Here is a 15,808-nt window from a genome sequence, read left to right as displayed (position 1 = left end):
GAAGTCATTAATGGATGCCTTGGGAATTCTATGGAGCAACAGCTCAGAAAATAAACAGAATTGTTCAGTGTTGGATATCACTCTCGTGACATCTATGCTATTACAAAGATTTACAGCTGGAATAATTCAATCTAGGTTTTCCTCTTTCCCCCATTGACTCACATTTTGGAAGGCAGTCAGACCCTGAGAGTTGAGTTTTGCATAATTGAAGCACCAGAACATATTAAATGGAACGACTAATGGGGGTGAAGCTTTCCCCTTCCTTCCAGTCTGGGTTATCAATTATGAATTAGCGGCAATCTGAGATCAAAGGGGTTCCATTTTTGGAGCTGAATGTGAAGATTTTGGATCTGAACAGATGAAATGAAGTTAATGACTCATTCCAGGAATGCAGAAACAGGAGTTAACTGACAAGGGTGGAGTTAAGTGTTTGCTTTAATGCGTTTCTGAACATGGACATATTCTCATATGTAAAACAGGACACAGATCAAGTTCCTCATGTAATAGGGTGCTGTTAGGACCTTGTGCCCTTTGTGGGGCATAACAGATGCTAATCTGATCTGTGATGTTCATCCTACTGCTGTATGTGACCTAGATATTGAGATGTGCTGTGGAAGTGCATTAGGGTTACCACTATTACTTGCACAGCTTTTTTGCCTTAACATGACTTCATTGCTGCAGAGAAAATGCATCTTTCCAGCAAGAACAATTTGACACATGCTTAACATGAAAGACCTGGAGGGTTTTAACTTACAAACTGCTGTGGCTTCATGGAGGGAAATTCAAAAGAACAGTCCAAGGCAGGACGTAGCTACGTGCTCCCTGTGTGGGAATGCTGAGTCACGGCCTGAGCCACTGATTGAGCAGCTGGGGAAAGGACCCCATCAGCCCTGGGAGCACAGGTGAAGGCAATTTAGTGCCACCAGAAGGGATGGAGCCTGGCTGCACCTCTCTTAGACCTTATTTAAGGGCTGGCTGCCACTGGGGAAAGATCTCTTTCTGGAGATCCATCCTTGGTGAAGCTTTTCTCCATGAATCTGGAATCTTCTGATACAGGTAAGCAATCTTCTTCCCTTTCTGTTGCACTGGTCCTTCTGTCATCACACCTTTGTTGCAACACCTTTCCTAATGTATTGAGCTGTCCAATTGCTACACTCCCCCAAGCAGCAAACAATAAAGCACTTTATGATTTAAGATAATAATAGATCGTACCACAAAGATCTCAGAAGCCTGAGGGAACAAGTAACAACTTTAGACCTGCTATCCCTTCTGCAAGTGCACAAATGCTCACTACAGTAGACATGTGCTGATTGTTAAAGGCTTTTTTCATTGAAATACTTTGGTGTTATATAATGGGTAGCCACGTTTAACCTACCCAGGTGTTGTGATTAGGGGCTCAGGAGTTGGGTTGGCTCAGCAGAGTCGGGGCATTGATGGAGCAGGGGGGTGAAGCACAGGTGGTGCTTGTGTTCACATGGGAAGGATGCAGGTGTGTGCTGGGGCTCACAGGGAGAAGGCATGGGGGCTTTTTTGCAGTTAGAGTTTTTGCAGTTAGAGAGAAGGAATTTCTTCACCTCAAGGCTTGAAGGCATCAGGAGTCCTGGCTGCAGTGTTGAGAGTGAGTGACTGGTGTGATAACACCCTGAGGAGAGTAGTTAGGGGGTAGAGACAGGATGAATGAGAAGTGTGGGCTAGGACCAGTCTAGGAGGAATGCAGAGGCCCTGGGGGGGTGCTGGATTCATTGCCTGCCATCTACCTGGCCTCTCTGGTCTAGCACTGTGGCTCACTAGCTGCTTCTGCTGGAGAAACACAGCAGAAAAATTCTGCTTTTTTTCCTTGTACTTCTAATAATTTTTTTTATTTCTTTTGGCCTCGAAGTCATCATTTTTAATAGGATTTTAGATAAATTTCATGGTATGTATTACTTATTTTGCTTGTGTAATGGCTTGTAAGTAGGATTTTAGATTAATTTAATTCTAATTGTTTCTTATTTTGTTTGGATAATGCCTTGTAGTAAGACTTCTGAAATTAATGTGAACCTATTACTAAATTATAATGCAGTAATTATGAAAATAATGAATTTATTATTACAATTGTTGTAACAATAAGTAAGAGGGAGATTCTAATGACCTGAGTCTCCCTTGCCTTTGCTGATATATCAAAAGAAAATGTGGCCTGGAGTATTACATCTTATATTCAAACACTTTAACATTTGGGGTAAGTTCTCAGAAGCTCACACTCACCTGCAATGTCTGGAATATGTCTGCTATGGAACAAAACCACTGTTATAATCAGGCTGAGTACCAGACAAACACAACCAGCTTCAGCTTTTATTCAGGATTTGTTGTTGGTTTTCTTTTGTCCTGGTGACTTCAAACACTTTCCTGAGGCTTCATAATGAAGTTTGCTTTTTTAAATGTTGCTTTCATTTGATCAGGTTCTGATTTTGGGGGGATGTGGGAACATGTGTCCCGTTGCTCTGAGTTGTACAAAGCTTTACTTACTTTTTTTAAGCTGTTCTTGTAATGATGAACACCTGGGGTTGAGACTGTCTACCTCTAGAAAACAGCAAGGAATCTCTTTAAGATACTGTTTCAAAGTGGTTTATTTGTTTTTGCATGAGTTGGTCTGGATTTGTTCATAAGTTGTTGCTGGTGTTTCTCCAAGAGGTTCTCTAATTCCTAATGGTATTTTTATTTGGGTAAACCTGAAAATGTTTGAGAGATGCATGAGAAGGTGTCATAGCATCATAGCGTGGTTGTGTTGAAGGGACCTAAGAGCCCACCCAGTCCCAATGCCTGCCATGGGCAGAACACCTCCCCCAGCTCAGGCTGCACAGGGCCCAGCCATGGCCTGGGCACTTCCAGGGATGGGGCACACAGCTCTGGGCAGCAGTGCCAACATCTCACCACCCTTTGAGTAAAGAATTTCCTCTTAAAACTGCACCTAAATCTCCTCTCTTCCAGTTTCAAGCTGTCCCCCCTTGTCCTGTTACAGCACTCCTTGATGGAGGCCCTCCCCAGTTTTCTTGTAGGCTTACTTTATGTACTGGAAGGATAGGAGCCGAAGTTGATCTTGGTGTGATCTGTCAGGAAGTAAATGCTACTATAGGGAAAATACATGGACGAAAGACTGTGCTCATTAAAATGCTGGGATAAATTTGTCCTGATGACCGCTTTCAAATCATAGCGTGAGGTTCCTTTCTCTAAAGGCTCTTTTTGTGGATACAGAGCTATTCCGGAAGGATTCAATATTCTGTCTGGACAGGGATGCTAACTGGTGCACTGAACATGACAATAGCTCTTGTGTTGATCTGTTCTTTGTTATCTGGTGGTTTGTCTGCTCCAGAAGTGGGTAGCTCTGACCTCTTGGCTCACGTGGAAGCAGTTCAGCTCTTTTTTGACTTTGACCAGCCTGAGGACTTGTGCATCCTGTAGGCGCAGATGTTGGGAGTAGCTCAGGAAAATGCGTCCTTGCAAAGCACTGAGCTGGGCTGTCATGTTTGCTGGGTTGGGGAGCTGAAGTCCATTCTGTCTCTCTGCCATCTCGAAGGCTCTGTGCCCCCTGGGCTCTCCTCTCATGCTGTCAGACCATGTGGTAATGCTGTTCCCTGGAGCATGCCAGCAATGTGAGTAGGTCCCATCCTCTGCGCTTGCTGTTTGTTTTATTTGGTGTGTTGTTAACCTTTACTTGCTGCACTTATTTACTTTGGGTTTTAAAGTGTGATAAGGTCACAACAAATTTAGTAGGAGGCCTTTTAAGCACTTAGGGTAATAAATCACAGTGTACATCACCCTTATGCATTTTATCCAGAACCAAAGAAATCCAATTTGGTCCATAATATGAAGGCCAAATAAAGCTAGGTATCACAGTGAGAAAGCTTTGACGTATTGCTCTGAAAGAACCTATACACTTCTCCTCTATAAATTAGTGGATATTTTGCAGAGCTGACAAGTAGCTGATATTCTTGGAGCTGGTCCTATTTTGTGACTTTTTTTCCCTCTTCCCCTTCTTCCTTTCCAGCCTTCTGAAAATCCAAAGTGGGGGGTGGGGGAAGGCAGACTCTTTTCAAATGTGGATTTTAAAGCACTGGAGATGTGGACAGATCTTACAAGTACAATGAACTTGCTGGTAGTGCATAAAACCCTGAAACCTTGGGGACTCGTCTCTGCAGGAGTAAGTTCTTATCTCTGCCTTTATACACCAAATGCCTTTTTCTTAGACAAGACGATCTTTGCAGGTGTAGGATCAAACCAGCCCACGTGTCACCTGAAGAGCTGCAGGATCCCAGTGACCAGAATGAATGGCTCTGAGCTCCACTCAGGACCTGTAGATAAAGCACAAGGGAATGTGTCATGGGCCACTAAACTGCGCTGGGCAGGAAATGGGCTCGATAACCTGGCATATATATCCTGCTTTAATTCTGGTTGGTTTATGGCCCCTGCAGTATCCCAGGAGCCTTGTCGGCTGCCTGACCTTACCCCTGCCTTTAGTCCAGCAAAATTGAAAGGGTGTTTGAGAGGGGAGCAAGGCAGGGGGGGAGGAATGCGTTACTGCAAGCAGTGCTGTTGGACTCTTGAGCTCTTTAAGTGACCCTAAAGAAGACAGATTTTGCTGATGTGTAAAGCCTGGGGATCAGCTGGGTTCTGCCAGGTAGGGCCGTGCTGTGCTGTGTTGGATGCTCTCTGAAAGAGGCTTCTCGAGGGGGAGAGTGAGAAGCAGCAAGAGCTCATCAGAATCTGGATACATCTTTTTTTAAGGTAAATAGAAATGTTTCTGTGGAAGAATAGAGGGACTGCATGAATTTGTGTGGGATGTGGGCGAGGCAGACTTTGCTTTCTCCATCATAGGGGTGCTGTGGGTTCACATAACGGTGGCTTATCCTGCCATTTTAACTTTGACTCTTCAACTTTCTGATGTCTGTAGCTCCTAGAAACATTTTCTTGCTTTGTAAAGGCTTCAGCTTCCTGCCTTCATCTGTGTAGCTGGACTGGGAGCATGTCAGTGTCAGCCTGAGGGGAAACCCAAACTTTTCTTTTATCATGACTTATCCCAGGACTTATAATATAAGTAGTGCAGCTTTAGATGACTGGGACTGCCCAAGAGATGCACAACTGATGCACAGGCCCTGTGCAGGCAGAGGGTGGACCTGATGGCAGAACCTATGACAGCAGCCAGTCCCTGCTGTGACCCCTGGGAAACAAGCGGTGGAGGTGTGAACGGACTGGATGTGCAATGGCTGCAGGTGAGAAATCTAAAGCAACAGAGTCCCTGGGAAAGGGAGCACTTGTCTCTAAGCAGTGCCTCCACCTGAAGCCTTCCAGCCACCCTTATGTGTAACTGACAGAAGGTGGCAGCTCCAGAGCACACTGCATGCAGAACAGTCTCGGTCACTCTTCACTGCCCAACTATTCTGATCATCCTCTTTGATTTTCTTGCTAACTGCATCCATAACTCTTGCTCTAGTAAAAACCTGCTAATTAATGCACAGCCATGTTGTAAAGTGGAGCTACAGTTCCAACCTACCTAATCCTAAAAGAGGCATTTTGTTCAGAAAAGGTCCTTTTCCCTGGGAAATGTGCTTTGATTTGTGAAACAGAAAATGTATTCATTTAACTGAGCTATTCATGTGGCAGGTCGCTATTTCACCCTTTTTGTGTAGTAAAAATTTATTTTTTTAATAGGTTTACTGCTTTTTGGTTATTCACCTCCAAAGGACTGACTTGAGTGCTGCAGCTCTGATCTGGAGTATAGAAAATTAATTCTTTTTATGGTAGTCTATTCCTTTCACAAGTCCTCATTTTAAGTGCAGCTCAACTGTATTGCAAATAACAGTATGTGGTCCTAGAGGGAGTAGCAAGACTCTAATTTAATCGTGTACTGCAGGCCTTATAATGTCAGCACAGCGGAGTGCAGCTCTTCTCTTTGAGCCTTCTGTGCCTCAGTGGGAGTTGAGGGGATGGCAGTGAGGTACCAGGAATAAGGGAACCAGTGTTCTCCCAAGTGGTGGCCCGCTGTTGGCTCTCCCCTTGACAGAAGGCCTCCCCTTCAAGGTGACTTTAATAATTGGAATCATTATTATCTCTTACATCATGGGGAAAGTGAGAAGTTATTGGCAACTGTGTGGCCCTGGTTACACGAGAAACAGGCAGCCACCATCTGTGAAATTAAGTACATTCCCTCAAAAAATTAATTTAATTAGCCCTGATTCCATAAGTAATACAACGAGAGCTCCCCAGTGCCTCCCAGGAGAAGCCCGTTCTAAGTCAAGTGTACCGGGAGACCGCATTTGGAAGTGAGTCAATTATTAGTTTAATTCAGTCATTAATTTAATTTTAGAGAAGCAGAAATGCCAACCAGTGGGGAGGTGGCCGTGGTGTGCAGCATGCGTGGGCTCTGGCTCCAGTGGCACGAGGACATGCAGACCGTACCGGCTATGGCTGAGCCACCCTAAGCTGAAAGTCACCCCTTGCTCTGTTCTCCCCATGCTTTTCCAGGTGTGTTTTGTTTTATTCTACCCTCAGCACAAGAGCATCCAAGGGCCACAACATTTTCCTGTGCTGTAGTCTGAGCTCAGAGTGCATGGAGGGATTGGGGCCAGACATTGGCCGGGGCTCCTCGACTGCAGCTTGCTAATCAGCCGCGAAAGAGAAGCAGTCGTGATGCTTGAATTAGAATCTGATAGTAGATAGTTTGACTACAGCCCTAAGCACTGCCATGAAATGCATTAAGTGACCTGTCACATGTGGTTTGCTGTTTTGCTCATCCTCTGCCCTGCAGAGATCCGTGCACACAGTGACTTCCTTGCAGCGATGGGAATTCTTAAAACAGCCACACACCCATCTCTGCTGGAGCAGACAAACAGACGTAGAGATGGATGCTTTGTACACCACGGATACTTCATTGACACTAGTTGGTTATGCACATCTCTGCGGTACAGCAACAGCCTGGCAGGTAAAAAAAAAAAACGTAGCTAATTGTTTGATACCAATATAAATATTTTAACCCATGAAGTACAAGAAGAAGAGGAGGTCTTACTCCATGAAACTGTCAAATGCTTGTGCTGATGTTCTCCCCTGTGATTGGTGTCCCTGGGTTTACTAGTGATTCTCAGAGAAAGCCTGCACTGTTCTGCTTAGAGACTTTTTGGTAGGTACAGAAACTTTGAAGTGAGTAACCTCCCTGGGCCAGTGCCTCAGTGCAAGCTTGAAGTGGAATAAAACAGGAGCACACGGAGGTAAATGCTCAGTGCTGTATGTGGGGAGTTCAGCCATCCTTGATCGCTGCTAATGGTAATGACAGTCATGAGTGTACATTCTCTTACATCAGGTTGAAAAATCAGCCCCTTGATACCACTGGAGAGTCTCTTAAGGCTCCCTCTTCCCTTCCTGCCATCAGCCAGAGCAGCTGCCTCTCCTCCAGAGCCCACCATGGGATCTGCTCTGCCACTCTCACATAGCAGGTCTCATTATCCAGGGTATTCCATTAGGATTTACCTTGGCAGTATCATTTAGATCCTCTCTAAGACACAGTAATATAAAACTAGAGTAATTCAAAACAAAAAAAAAACACCCCAGCTTTTGAGACAATTCTTATTTCTCTGGTACCCAGTACAGAGTGAGGCCCTGCTGAATTTGTTCATTATATCTGCATGAGTCCTAAATGACCACTTCTGCAACTGCAGGAGCAGTTCCTGCTGATTATTTGGTTAACTACGTGTGGTTTGGTCACTTCAACAGCAGGAACTGCTGGGCACTGCCAGGTTAATCCAGCACCTGTTTAATTAGCAACACAAGTGATGTCTATCAAATGGTCTGCTACAGCCAGGGCTGCCTAGGGCATCTCCAGCATCATCCAAACTTTCCCCTCTTGTGGCTGGCTGGTTTGGTTGAGGTACTCTCCATTTCCTCCATTGTCACCTTTGGATGAAAAGATCAGGAGGGGGAGTTCCTGGGCCATCCTGGGTGGGGGAGGCCAAGTTTGTGCAGCCATGACCCAGGTGCTGAGTTGTGCTGCAGTTGCTGCTTGCTGAAATCATAGTCCTTTAATTCCAAAGAACTTCCCTCAGACTCTGGGTTATGTTCTGCTTTTTAGGCCTGTTAGGGAAGAGCAAAGAGCTCGTGGTTTTTCTTCTGGAGAGGTTCCAGAATTGGGCACAAAGCCTTCTGCCAGCCTTGAAAAGGGCTGTGTAAAATGAGCTATGTGCTGCTTCTGCATGATGTAGGGCTCAGCGTGATCTTTTTTTCTCATCTGTGTTGAGCTTCATCATCTGAATCTGCATGGCTTCAGGTCTCTGCGAAGTATCTGTTATCATTCATAGCTCATTGATGCCATTACTCACTCTGTTGTTGGGATGTCCAGGCCAGCTTCACAGCAATGGAGCTAGATCAACTCTGGTGCAATCTTCTCAGCTCACTGGTGATGCACCAGGAAGGGATCCGACCCTGGCTGTGGTTTTCTTGCCCACTTAAGTATGTTTACTTCTCTTTGCCAAAAAGATGATGTGTGAAAATTGCTTTTATTATCAGAAAAAGAAGTTTGCAATGCAACCTGTCTCCTTGGGTGCGCTAATTCTATTTTACAAAGAAAGAACATATTGTTTTAATTAATCATATGAAAGCAAAATTAACGTGATTATGTGAAAGGTGCTGTAAATCATTCTGATTCACATCATTGAACAAAGAGCGCTTCGTTATTCCAGAGTTGTTAAAGATTTTATCTACCCAAGTGAAAATTCAATTAGCACAACCCAGCCTCGTATAAAAGTAAGGATTCTGACTGCGGGAAAAACTTTGTGTGTGAATGTTACCTTGTGCCACTTTGATAAATTACTGTAATTAACTGTATCCCACGCAAGCTAAACAAAACTTACAGCAATGCTGTTGTGCAGAAGGAAGATCTCCTCTCTCGCTCTTAGGTAGGAATTCAAATAGTCTCAAATTGTTTTGAACATCCCATTCTATGTCAAGGTAGGAAAAAAATTGTCCACAAATGCAGACAGCTCTGAAACTCACTTCTCCCCTTCCTGCTGCGTTAGAAACAAGCGCTGCACTTCACATGTTTCAATTAAGCAACTTGAATTCAATTAGTTAACTCGACATTAATAGTGATAGGCAAAGTAAGACATGAGATTGCTGGGGATGGGCTCGTGCTCCCAGGCTTGGGGGAGAAACCTGCAGAGGTGCTTAAAAAAACACCCAGTCTTGGACTGGGGAAGCTCTGTGTCTGTGCAAAGCACCTCGCCAGACTGCTTTTTGGAGTGGAAAAACTGAATGTAAGTTAGGTTTGAGTTAGAAAATGGACCAGATGTATCCCTGGAATTTTTTCCCTGTCACAAGACTTCATGGCAGCTCTTGGCATGTATGTTAATTGGAGGAGTATGCTTGCTGGAAAAGATTCCTTTGCACCATTGTGTTGTTTGAGAGAGAATAAAACTTAGGAACGGCAGAATTACTGGCTTTGCTTTCTGTAGCACCTGAAAGCATCTTGGAAGTCTTCCAGGTATGTAATGTTCTGGTCTGATCCTACTTCTATTACAGCTCAAGCACTGGAAGTTGTGAGGTCAGATCCTCATCCGGAATAAACGAGCACTGCTCTGATTCAGGTCTGGGATCTCTGCTGGTTAGCATCAGCTAGGGATCTGGCTTGTTGTATCTGGTAACAAATGAGATACAAATGGCTGTGGATTTAGGCAAAGGAAAGTGAGTGTGGCAGGGGGAGAAGGTGGCAGTGAGCATCAGGAGCAGCTGTCACTGCCGTTTGGATGAAGTGCAAACAGCTGGCTGTGTGGTTTGTCACACTGCAACGTGTTCCCTGGAAAGTGAATGTCAGAGGATTGGATCAAGCACCCAAACCTCAGTGCTGGTGAGGGGATGACTGGGATCTGCTGCTGCACCCCCAAACTCCCCTCACCTGCAGCAGCTCTGTGCATTTCCTCCTTCTTCCCCCCCCCGTGCAAACTGCTGCTTCTCAGCAGCTCACTTTCCCTGCCAGCTTAATTTCAAGTCTGTTGGATTTCAGGATTTCTCCTTTTAATCCCCCACTTATTTCTTTCAACAGAAACGGTCAACAGTTTTGGGTCAAGGTGGATTAGTGCAGGCGGTGCGTGTGTTAGCAGCGAGCACTCCTGGCGTGGGGAAGCCCACAGTGTGTTCCCTCTCAGTGCCAGATTAGCTCCGCTGTTCCCTGCTGTGCAAGGAAATGGGTCATTGCTGATGCTTAATTGTGTTTCTCTGAGGTGCGCTGTGCTGCCATGTAGTTGCCAGTGCGTGTGGTTTGCTGCTCCTGAACCCCTGTGCCTTTCTGTGATGTCATGATGGGGCCGGTGCTCACACAGAGCTGCAGTGGGTGGTTGGTGGGGCTTTCTGGTTTTAGCCCTTCTCAGATGCCATTCTGTGTTCATTTCATCCAAGTCAGATTTGCTGGGTGGTAAAGCCAATCTGTTATCCACGTGCTTCCTAAAGCCTGCAGCAGTACCTTGTGAAACAGGAGCTGTGCGGCTGCCTGCCTTAAACACCCCTCAGGGCAAGGCTCAGAGCTGCTGCTTAGTGATTTCCTTTCCCTTTGCTGACCCAGTCCTGATGTTTTTCTGTGTGAGAGGAAATGAGTTTTGGGGCAGGCAAGGTTCCTGCTATATCTCTTTGATTTCAAAAGAAATATTCTAAAAAAGCAACCAGTCTGAATTCTTATTATTTATATATTTTTTTTGCTTCAAGTTAAGTACGCACTATGAAGTACACACTGAAGGGAGGTTATGATGAGGAAGGGGTCAGCCTCTTCCCTCAGGCAACAGACAGGACCTGAGGAAATGGCCACAAGTTGCGCTGGGGAGATTCAGATTAGATATAAGGAGAAACTTTTTCTCTCAGAGAGTGGTCAGGCACTGGAATGGTCTGCCTGGGAAGGTGGTGGAGTCACCATCCCTGGTGGTGTTCAAAAGGCATCTGGATGAGGTGCTATGAGATATGGTTTAGTAGCTTGGTAGGTAGTAATGGTGATAGGAGGACGGAAGGACTAGGTGATCTTGTAGGTCCTTTCCAATCTTGTGATTTTATGATTCTATACTTTGCAAATAGTTTATTGCCAGTATAATTCTAGGAAACCTGTGCCTATGTGTGTGTCCCTGTATGCTTACACGTGTGGTTGGCTGTGGGTGCCAGAGCTGTGACCAACCTTTGCTTCTGGCACTCCTGACCTCTGGTTTGCCACAGGACAGGATGCTGCTGGTGAGACCAACTGATTCCGTGGGGTGGCTGAGATCTGGGGTTCAATATATTGTGCAAAGGTGATAGTCTTCCCTGTCCATTGCAGAGATGTGGCAGCAGTTAGGGCTGCCTTCCCTGTCTCTTGAGCTGATTTAAAAGCCAGTTGTTGGCTGAATATTAATCCTTCGCTCCGTGCTCCCCCTTGCGCTTTCGTCGTCTGTTTTCTAAACAAACATTAACTCATATAATTTTACTGGCTGTCAAGCTGTGGTGGAGTTTATTTGGCTAGTCACTTTTTGTTTTGCAAAATTAATTTGCTAAGGTTGGATTTAAGTGACTGTGGAAGTCATTAATGAAACCTTACGTTCTCATTAGCTGGAATAATACAGTTGCTCTGTTGTAATCCACAGAATCTCTGCAGAGCAGATGAGATGGATGCTGGTGACCTTTCTCTGCAGGTTGGTGGGATGGTTGTTTGCCATCAATATGCCTCCTTCAGAAAGGGCATCCTTCTAGGGGAGAGCTGCGGAGCGTGGCCAGGGGGCTGCTCCTGGTGGTCAGCAGCACAGTCAGCACTTTGGGAGCATCTCAGTGACAATTTCTGCTGCCCCTCCCATTGCTGAAGGGTTCCCTTCCCACCCAACTTTGCAGATTCTCTGCTGGATAAGGGTTACCTGGGGTTTGTTGAATTACAAGAGTGCTTCAGCTGCATGAAAAGGTGCAGCAGCTGCTGCTGGTAACTGGGTGCTTGCGGCTGGTGATGGAGCAGCTCTTCTCTTAAACACAGAAGCGAGCTGGGTTTGGGGCACTGGTATGAATTTCTATAGGAAGGAAAGTTAATTTCAGAGTTGTTTCCAGGGAAGGACAGTTGGAGGCTGACACTGCAGAGGTGTGTGGGCAGCAGCTGTGCTGGGGAGAAGGCAGAAATACCCTCTCTTTAGGGCAGGCAGAAAAGATGGAAAAATGTGTTCCGTTCCTTTAAAAATGAAGAGGAATGGAGCACAAAGGAAGAGGTAACAGAAAATACTGAATGGGACAGAAGAAAAAACCCTGGCCTATAGAGCATAGTGGGATTGTACTTTTGTTCGAGGGGATGTTGCAGTAATGTTTTTTTGAGCTGTTGTATTTTGTTGTCACAAATGCTACTACACTAAAAAATAATCATTTTTTCTGTTGGAACAAATAAAAAAGCCCAACTTAGTTTTAGACGAAAGTAGGATTTTGGTGTTGTGCTGGGCTCAGAGGTTCACCTTTCCCAAATTAGAGTTCTTCCCTCTATTTGGAGACTGAATGGGAATCTTGTATTCGGGGGGATCAAGCTCTGCTGCTGCAGAGAGGATGTGAATGAGGTTGTGAATGCAGAGCTGCAGTCCGCGAGCAGAAAGGTGATTGAATTCCTGGGAGACAAACAGCCTGAGCTGTACTGACATACGGCCAGGGATGTGGTTTTGGGGTGGATGAGTCCTCCTATAAATAATTGCCAACGAATACAGCATGGGATACAAAGGACACAAACCAATGTGTAGGACAAAAATGCACAACTAGGGAATACACAGAATAGGAAAAATCATATAGAAAAAAAACAAACCAGAACAGAAAGAAGTTCTGGGGTTACAGCAAGTAATGATGCTTCTCTCCTGTAGAGTGCTTTGAATGAAAAGCACTTGGTGAAAGTGGCTTGTACACTGGATTGAATTCCTTCTGAAGCTCATGGAATTGCTTCAATTTATTTTTCTTTAATGAGTAGATTTGGGCCTTGAGAGCCACATCTTGATCCCTTGTGCTTTGTGAATGTTCTCTTACCCTTCAGGGCAAATGCATCAATTGATTTCAGTTGGAAAGTTTGAGCACTAAGGCTGCTAATTGTGAGCTGAAATTCTCCTGTTGTTGCCCAGGATTGTCAGCTGTCACGGGATCAAGAGTCTTTTTTCCGTATCAGAGTTTTAAAAAGAACTTCTAGTACCAGCACAGATCAATTCCCAGTGCAATGCTGGGTAGGGTTATGGCTGGGGAAATGTTATTTGAAGGAGAGATGGAGAGCTGAGCCGGCCGAACCTACTTGCAAACCTGGGCAGAACTCAGAAGATATTTTCAACTGAGAAATCTAGGGGGAGAACTGGCTTGTTAGAGCAAGACTCCCCAACATTTTGCTTCAAAGCTGCATGAGGAATTCACCTAGGTTAATGTTGCGTGGTTCACTTATCTTCTTGTAGTTGCTTATCAGCTAGTTTGTCAGATGTTTGTAGCTGACTCAGGTTTTTACATGTTTTAGCTTCAAAACTGAGAAGACCACGTTGCCCTCATCTGGGGGAAAACAGCCATCTCACAGTAACAGGAGTTTGAGGAAGCAGAACAGCCTTAACCGAGAATATGCAGAGGTCTGGCTTGGATCCCTATTTCCAAAGTGCTGCTGAATCTTTAAATCTTGCAAGATTTCCACCGCCATCCCAGATCTCCTTAAGATAGTGCTGGGACACTGTCACCTGCATGACTTGGAGAATGATATTGCATAGTGCAGTACTGACATCTCTGCTTAGCGCCTTCAGATTTTCCTTCTTTCCCTCTAAATTAGTAACCTCCTCTCTCTTTTTGTTTTAAGGTTTACTGTGCCCGTGTACCACCATAATTGCAGTTCAGGGTGTAAATCAGGGAAAGGAACCCAGGACCTGACATTGATTACCAATAAATAATCAGAACAATCTGGGAGCTGTAGCAGGATGAGGAGCAACATTGGACTAAAGGGGGCAGGACACTGAAGGTGCAATGAAGCAGGAGAGTGGAGAGAAAAAATAACTACTGCTTATTGAATAAAACCATTCTGCTTTTGATCAGTGAGAATTAGATTTAGGAAGAACTAGATTTTGAAGAGAGTTGAGCAAGCTGATTTGGTGATGTGAGTTTTGGTGTAGTGCTGGGGTCTGCCTTGTTTTCTGAAGCGTGGATGTTGAGGCTGTGTCTTTGAACTGGAATAATAATGAAAGACATTCTTGGTGTCTTTGAACTGCTGGGCACAAAGCACAACAAAGCAATGGTTGCAATGGAAAGATGTGATGAAACTTTTCAGCTGGGCAGAGCTTGGTACTGCACCATCCCTCAGTGCTGAAAATCACTCTGTAAGAAAGTGCTAACAGTGTGCAGGATGGGCTTGTATTGGGAGAACTTACTGCAGCATGTAAGTCAAGTCTTGTTTGGGGTGATGGCTGGAGAAGTGGTAGGGCAGCAGAAGAGAACATGGGACCACTGAGTGGCATGGTGGTGACAGGCTGATGGTTATGGGCTAGATGATCTTAGTGGTTTTTTTTCCAACCTTAATGATTCTGTGACCAGAGATGTTTCCCTGCCCCGTTGGTAAGGGCTGAATTCTCCTCTCCCGTACAGCTGGCAGAACAGAGGGCTGCTGATTAGTGGGCTGGAGAGGCGAGAGGCAACAGGAGGTGTGTGGGAAGTCTAGTTGTGTTTTTTCCTTCCCTATGGCCTCCAGCAACTTGCAATCCTTCCTGGCCACTTCTTACCCTTCCACATTGCCTTCCTTCTGTCTGTGATTCCCTCCCTGTTATCTAGGAGGAATGTTGGCAGAGAGGGATGTGATTCCTGACGATTGACAAAATGAAGGGCATTTGTCCTTTTGTCTACCAGTGTGATAAGCAAATCCAGTGCCAGTCATTTGCATGCAGAGAGGACCGTTTCATTAAGAATTTCATTAAGATGGTAATGTTTAATGTTTCCCGGAAAAAATGAGTTTTTGGGTTGTTCAATTATATAATTAAAGTCAGAGAATTAGGGAAGATTGCAAGCTGCTTGCATAATGTGGGCAAGTTTAATGGTAAAACTTGTAAATAAGTTCAAAGGAAATGAGCTTTCTTTGTTAGTTGCCTTGAATGGTATTTGTCTCCCGCAAGGGTAAAGGATATAGAGGAGGGCAGATGGGGAGTTAACGGGTTTTGATACAGGAGTGTTATATAGATACGGAGTGTGATACAGGAGCAGCTCCTGCTTTGTTCTCTAAGTTTGGGCAGCAGGAGGCAGGTGATCCAGGACAGCACAGCCATCCTGCTGAGAGAGCCGTACCTATGGGCTCTATGGGAATTGTTCCTTGTGGAGCCTGAGGCTTAAGAATGTTTCTTTCGCTTTGTTTAGCACTGGTTGCGATGGCATTGGCCTAATATTTTGCAAACTTGATTTTTCTTTTTTTTCCCTGTGACATTATATCTGTTCCTGACACCAGTAAGGCTGAAGTGCAGGGCTGTCTGCTTCCCCTGAGTGTGTGTGGGGAGGACAATCCAGTGCTGACCCGATTGAAGGTCAAGGGTAGGTGTATATCCAGGCTAGTTAGGTGGAATCTGGTATGTGAGACGTGTACACATGTATGTCTATCTGAGAAGAACAAATTCAGACACAGCAGTGCTAATTCTGTAGGCCAATGGAATGTGCTGTGTTTGATTGGCTCTGGAATACGTTTTCTTCAGGACAAAAGCCAAGGCAATGGGTGTGAGTCAAGAGGGATTCCTTCCCCCGCTGGGTACAGGCTCTGATGATGACTGTGCCCACAACAACCCTGCAGCACGTTGATGTCCTTGTGTCTCCCCAAATCCTGCTGCTAGGA

General features: G+C 45.1%; 1 long non-coding RNA gene across 4 annotated transcripts in view; it reads left to right on the top strand.

Moving 5' to 3' along the window:
* The first annotated feature begins 201 nt into the window (after window positions 1-201).
* Window positions 202-15,808, top strand: part of LOC149915908 (uncharacterized) — a 38,052-nt gene continuing 22,445 nt past the window's right edge. For 2 of the 4 annotated variants that reach the window (XR_016471371.1, XR_016471370.1), the window contains exon 1: window positions 202-1,056. This is a non-coding gene — a long non-coding RNA (uncharacterized LOC149915908). The other 2 variants (XR_016471373.1, XR_016471372.1) reach the window with 2 other exon arrangements.

Source organism: Phasianus colchicus, chromosome 15 (genome assembly GCF_987193195.1).
Source record: "Phasianus colchicus chromosome 15, bPhaCol1.hap1.1, whole genome shotgun sequence".
In the NCBI taxonomy this organism is placed as follows: Eukaryota; Metazoa; Chordata; class Aves; order Galliformes; family Phasianidae; genus Phasianus; species Phasianus colchicus.
The sequence above is the reverse complement of the archived record's forward strand: the minus strand, read 5'-3'. Positions and strand labels throughout refer to the sequence as shown.